Source organism: Babylonia areolata, chromosome 11, assembly GCF_041734735.1.
Source record: "Babylonia areolata isolate BAREFJ2019XMU chromosome 11, ASM4173473v1, whole genome shotgun sequence".
Classification (NCBI taxonomy): Eukaryota; Metazoa; Mollusca; class Gastropoda; order Neogastropoda; family Buccinidae; genus Babylonia; species Babylonia areolata.
The window spans coordinates 14,666,742-14,672,741 of record NC_134886.1 but is presented as its reverse complement, the minus strand read 5'-3'; the positions used below and the strand labels follow the sequence as shown (position 1 = coordinate 14,672,741).

The window sequence follows — 6,000 nt, the reverse complement described above, 5'->3', positions numbered from 1 at the left end:
GGGGGGAGAAAGGACAGGATGGGGTGGAGGAGGGAGGGAGTGGGTAGAGGAATGGGGGAGGCGGGGGAAGCTGTAAAGTTAGAGCTCAAGCCACTACAACGTCTGGACCCCTGTCAAGGGTATTCCCCCTTCCACCCCATCCACGTGTAGTTGTGTAAAGCACAACTAATACAAACAGTACGCGTCTGACTGACTGGTTCACCGAAAGAAGAAGGAAAGAAGAAAAGGGGGGGGGGGGAGAGCAGAGCCCAGAGTTCAAAGCGAAACAACCACATCCGTCTGGAACCACTGGCAGCACTCTTTAGAAAGACATCGATGGGGAAGTGTGTGTGTGTGTGTGTGTGTGTGTGTGTGTGTGTGTGTGTGTGTGCTTACGTGTGCGTGTGTGTGTGTCTGTGTGTCTGGATGTGTGCGTGTGTCTCACAGGAAGAGATGGAGACACGCAAGGACTTTCAAACACTTTTAAACTCGCGCAAACAAACACGCTAAGTAATGGCAGAATAATCCCGTCTCCAGTGCATTCCATCCCATTACAGAAGCTCCAGCTGACGACAGCGGCCCAGACACGGGACCTGGTGACCAGCGTAAAGAAGCTGAAATCCTCAACGACATTTCCGTATTTTGTGTCGCTGTACCTTTTGTTGACCTGTGAGAAAGCTGAAAGGGAAGCACTGAATCTTTGTCTTCAGCCCGTGTGGGTTTGTCTTGCTGAGGAATGAAATCTGATTATATTCCATGTAAAAACCAGTCATAGTAAACATTATCGGTTGTTGAGGATCCACGGGTCATTCAGGATCTCATTATTATGTCATCATATTTTTTTCCGTCATAGTTTTAGAGCTGGTTCCGGGGTTTGAAGGGTCATGCTTGTACTTGTATGTTGTTATTGTGGTTATTATCTGATTGTAATCAAAGGAAGCCTTGGTCATTGTGCTCGTGAAAGGCGGAGATGGGTTGGGGGTTCATTAGCGTCGCGATCCCTGGTTGCCACCTGCAGAAAAAGTCCTAAATAACTCCAAGAACAAACACCTCGAAGATGGAGTAGAGGCTGTGAAAGGTATGACCTAAACCTTTGTCGTCCTTTGAAATGGAAAAGAAACAAAAGAGCATAAAGACTCTCTGACCCATGTGGAGTGATGGCCTAGAGGTAACGCGTCCGCCTAGGAAACGAGAGACTGAGCGCGCTAGTGGTGGTCTGGACGCTAGTCATTCGGATGAGACGATAAACCGAGGTCCCGTGTGCAGCATGCACTTAGCGCACGTAGAAGAACCCTCGGCAACAATAGGGTTGTTCCTGGCAAAATTCAGTAGAAAATCCACTTCGATAGGAAAAACAAATAATACTGCACGCAGAAAAACAAAAACAAAAAAGGGTGGCGCTATAGTGTAGCGACGCGCTCTCCCTGGGGAGAGCAGCCCGAATTTCACACAGAGAAATCTGTTGTGATAAAAAAAAAGAGAAATACGAGTACGATTCTATACCATATTCTGAATAGAACTCTTGTAGGAGAGTGGTGCCTGGTGTGGTGACGGTGCCCAGTGGTGCCTGGTGTGGTGACGGTGCCCAGTGGTGCCTGGTGACGGTGCCCAGTGGTGCCTGGTGTGGTGACGGTGCCCAGTGGTGCCTGGTGTGGTGACGGTGCCCCAGTGGTGCCTGGTGTGGTGACGGTGCCCAGTGGTGCCTGGTGTGGTGACGGTGCCCAGTGGTGCCTGGTGATGGTGCCCAGTGGTGCCTGGTGTGGTGACGGTGCCCAGTGGTGCCTGGTGCCTGGTGTGGTGACGGTGCCCAGTGGTGCCTGGTGTGACGGTGCCCAGTGGTGCCTGGTGCCTGGTGGTGACAGTGCCCAGTGGTGCCTGGTGTGGTGACGGTGCCCAGTAGTGCCTGGTGTGGTGACGGTGCCCCAGTGGTGCCTGGTGACGGTGCCCAGTGGTGCCTGGTGACGGTGCCCAGTGGTGCCTGGTGTGGTGACGGTGCCCACAGTAGCGCTCCTGACTGGCAGGGCAAAGCAGGCTGTGGTGGGAACGGTCTGTGAGTGGGGACACCTCTTCCACTGCTGCGCCGGGGGACATGGGCAGGTCGTGTGTCGGACTGTGAAGCGATTCTCTCTGTCCCTCTCTCTTTCTCTTTTCTGTCTGACTGTCTCTGTCTCTGCCTCTGTCTGTCTGTCTGTCTGTCTGTCTGTCTGTCTGTCTGTCTGTCTCTCTCTCTCTCTCTCTCTCTCTCTCTCTCTCCTTCCCCCAAGTTGTAGGATCCGACTGCTTGATTGTTATCTGACTACCCGCATCAGTTGGAAGCCTTCGCCTGCACATGAATAAAATATCTCCTATTCATTTTCCTCTCTTACCCTATCTTTTTCACTCGCTCAGTCTCTATCCCTGTGTGTGTGTGTGTGTGTGTGTGTGTGTGTGTGTGTGTGTGTGTGTGTGTGTGTGTGTGAGTGAGTGAGTGAGTGAGTGAGTGAGTGTGTGTGTGTGTGTGTGTGTGTGTGTGTGTGTGTGTTTGCATGAGAGCGCATTTGAAGGGAGTTTTGGGTGGGAGGCGGTTCTTTGAAAAATATTGATTTTTGTTTGGATAAACAAGGTAAACGGAGGATTCCTTTGGCATTTCTTTGCCGAACATGAGTAGCGACGACAGTTTAAACAGCATTCTGGCACGCCGGTTTTATTTTTGTTCTTGAAATGCTCAGCATTCGTTTGTGTGTGTGTGTGTGTGTGTGTGTGTGTGTGTGTGTGTGTGTGTGTGTGTGTGTGTGTGTGTGATGTTCTTGGTGAAGGTGTAAAGAAGTAGATGGTTGCGCTGTCTCTCTTTTGTGTTCTTTCCCTGCCTCTTCCGCCTCCCTCCCTCTCTCCCTACCACCCCTCCCCCCTCTCTTTCTCTTGCTCTCTCTCTTTCCAGGCCTCTCTTTCTGCCCTCTCTCTCTCTTTCTTTCTCTCTGTCCCCTCTGTCCTCCCCTGTCTCTCCCCACCTTGTAAAACGTTACTGATTATCACGTTCCCTACACCATTAACGCATCCTAGTGCAAAAGCGAAAAAAAAGAAAAAAGAAAAAAAGATCGATGAGGATTTTTCTCTTCCTTTCCTCCCTCTTCCTCCACCCCTCCCCCCCTCCCCTTCCCCCCTTCCTCGTTCTCCTTTCCTTCACTTCCCATCACCAGGTGACCGTGTTCTGTTCCATGGTGCTGCTGAGCTGAAAGTGGCATCGGCATCTTGTTCTGCTCGTTCGTTAGTTGGTGTGTTGGTGAATTTTTGTTTGTGTGTTAAGTGTCTGTTTCGTTGGTTCTGTAACAGTTTGCAGGTTGTGTGTGATCGTGAATGAACGGGTGTAGTGTGTGTGTGTGTGTGTGTGTCTGTGTGTATCTGTGTGTACCACGATGTGTATGCCATGGTGTACGTGTGTGTGCGCGCGCGCGCGCGTGTGTGTGTGTGTTTAGCGAAGCGGGAATTCATCGATATTCTCTTCCAGCACGGGGCTAAAAGCGGGTTGTGAATTATTGACTGTTCCAGACAGTTCCCCATGCCCCAGGCATACAGGCCAATGGAGCTATTGCTCCAGTTCTGTAGTTCTTTCATACACTGCTATATCGAAGCTAACCAGACTCAGTAAATAATACAATCGATATATCCGTCAAGGTCATTTATCATTTTTTCATGAAATGAGGAATGTGTCACGATGATGTGTTTTGGAAAAAAACAACATGTCACTCAGGATGGCTGTCATCCACATTGTGTTGCACAGTGATCGGGAAAAATGAAGAATTGAAGTTGCCAGGGAAAACGATATGTTTCGTTTTGTTGTTCTTTTCTTCTTCTTCTTCTTCTTTTTAATCCACGGATTGAAAGACAATCAACTGACATAGCTCCAGATGAAAATGGCTCGTTGGACTATTGCTACAAATGTTATGATGAATGAGATGGGTGTGTCAAACGTAACAATGTGTACATTGTGTGTGTGTGTGTGTGTGTGTGTGTGTGTGTGTGTGTGCTTGTGCGCGCGTGCGCGCGCGCGCGTGTGTGTATTTGTGTGTATCTATGCATGCATGTGTGTGCGTGCGTCCGTGTGCGCGCGCGCGCGTGTGTGTGTGTGTGTGTGGATATTCAGGCTATGGTGTGAATGCTGAGTAAGCACCACTGTCGAAAAATGAATGATCTGCGACTGTTGTCCCAGTTGTCCCACTTGAGCTCATTGGACACTCAGACCTGGGTAAATTCCAGCCACGGACTCTCTCTCTCTCTCTTGACTGTTATAATTCCTATGGTTCAGTGTACATGTGTCACACTCCTTCAGTAAGGGGCTATGGCCTTTATTTGAATAAACCATTTCGTTTTGTTCTATCTCTCTCTCTCTCTCTCTCTCTCTCTCTCTCTCTCTCTCTCTCTCTCTGTCTGTCTGACAATGAGTGACCACGTTCGAACCCTCCTCACCCCCCAGTCGCCAACCTGTAACTCTAACCACTTTGCCACAGCGGAAGGAAGGTGGCAGAATGGTTAAGACGCTCAGCTGCCAATACAGAGTCCGTGAGGGTGTGGGTTCGAATCCCGCTCTCGCCCTTTCTCCTAAGTTTGACTGGAAAATCAAACTGAGCGTCTAGTCTTTCGGATGAGACGATAAACCGAGGTCCCGTGTGCAGCACGCACTTGGCGCACTGAAAAAGAACCCATGGCAACGAGAGTGTTGTCCTCTGGCGAAATTACGTAAAATGAAATCCACTTTCATAGGTACACAAATATGTAAGCATGCACTCAAGGCCTGACTAAGCGCGTTGGGTTATGCTGCTGGTCAGGCATCTGCTCAACAGATGTGGTGTAGCGTGTATGGATTTGTCCGAACGCAGTGACGCCTCCTTGAGAAAGTGAAACTGAAACTGAAACTGCCACAGCGTCTGGTTGCTTGGTCAGTTTCCATGATTGTGTACAGAAAGAGATCCCGCATGATTTCACAGGGAAAGCTTTCTGTCACGCTGAAGGGCGGGCTGGGGGGGGGGGATCGGGGTGGAGACATGGGAGGTGGGGGGTTGGGGATTTACACCGGAGAAGGGATTATGCAGGTCGTTAGATTTTTGGGGTTCCTTTTTTTTTTCTTGCCAGCGAGAGACCTTGAAATATTGATCAGCAGGTAATGTGTGATTAGGGTTGGCCGGCTTTTTCACGCTCTCTGTCCCTTGTTAAGCTGTGGTTGGCGTGAACATTGACTTTGTTTTATTTGTTTGTTTGTTGTTTTGTTTGTTTGTTTGTTTGTTTGATTGATTGATTGTTTCTTGAGGGGGATAACCATGTTGAAATTTAAGTTTAGAGAAAAGATGTGGGACTTTTTTTTCCTCCTCTTGTATGTGTGTCTGTGTTTGTGTGTCTGTCCGTTCTTTCTCCTTCATCTTTCATCTCTGTCTGTCTTTCATCCCTTTCTCTCAGTACCAGTTTATTTTCTTGACAAACTTATCTCTCTCTCTCTCTCAGTCTTTGTATCTCACTTTGTATATCACCCTGTCTCTCTCTGTCTCCGTCTATCTGTCTGGGGTCTCTGTCTGTCCGTCATCTGTGTAATTCTTCTTCTTTTTCTTTTTCGTTCGTGGGCTGCGACTCCCACGTTCACTCGTGTACACGAGTGGGCTTTTACGTGTATGATCGTTCTTACCCCGCAATGTAGGCAGCCATACTCCGTTTTTCGGGGGTGTGCATGCTGGGTATGTTCTTGTTTCCATAACCCACCGAACGCTGATGTGGATAAAAGGATCTTTAACGTGCGTATTTGATCTTCTTCTTGCGTATACACACGGAGGGGGTTCAGACACGAGCAGGTCTGCACATATGTTGACCTGGGAGATCGGAAGAATCTCCACCCTTTACCCACCAGGCGCCGTTATTACCGAGATTCGAACTCGGGACCCTCTGATCGAAAGTCCAACGCTATAACCACTCGGCTATTGCGCCCGTCATGTGTGTGATTCGTTCGGCCTTCCCTCCCTTCTGTCCCTGAGGCTCACGTCCTCCTCGTTTCTCATTGCC

The 6,000-nt window shown here is 49.2% G+C and overlaps 1 protein-coding gene across 2 annotated transcripts in view; it reads left to right on the top strand.

The window, feature by feature from the left end:
• The window catches only part of LOC143287560 (uncharacterized), a 319,138-nt gene that overhangs the window by 208,606 nt on the left and 104,532 nt on the right, over positions 1-6,000 (top strand). The window lies entirely within an intron of this gene.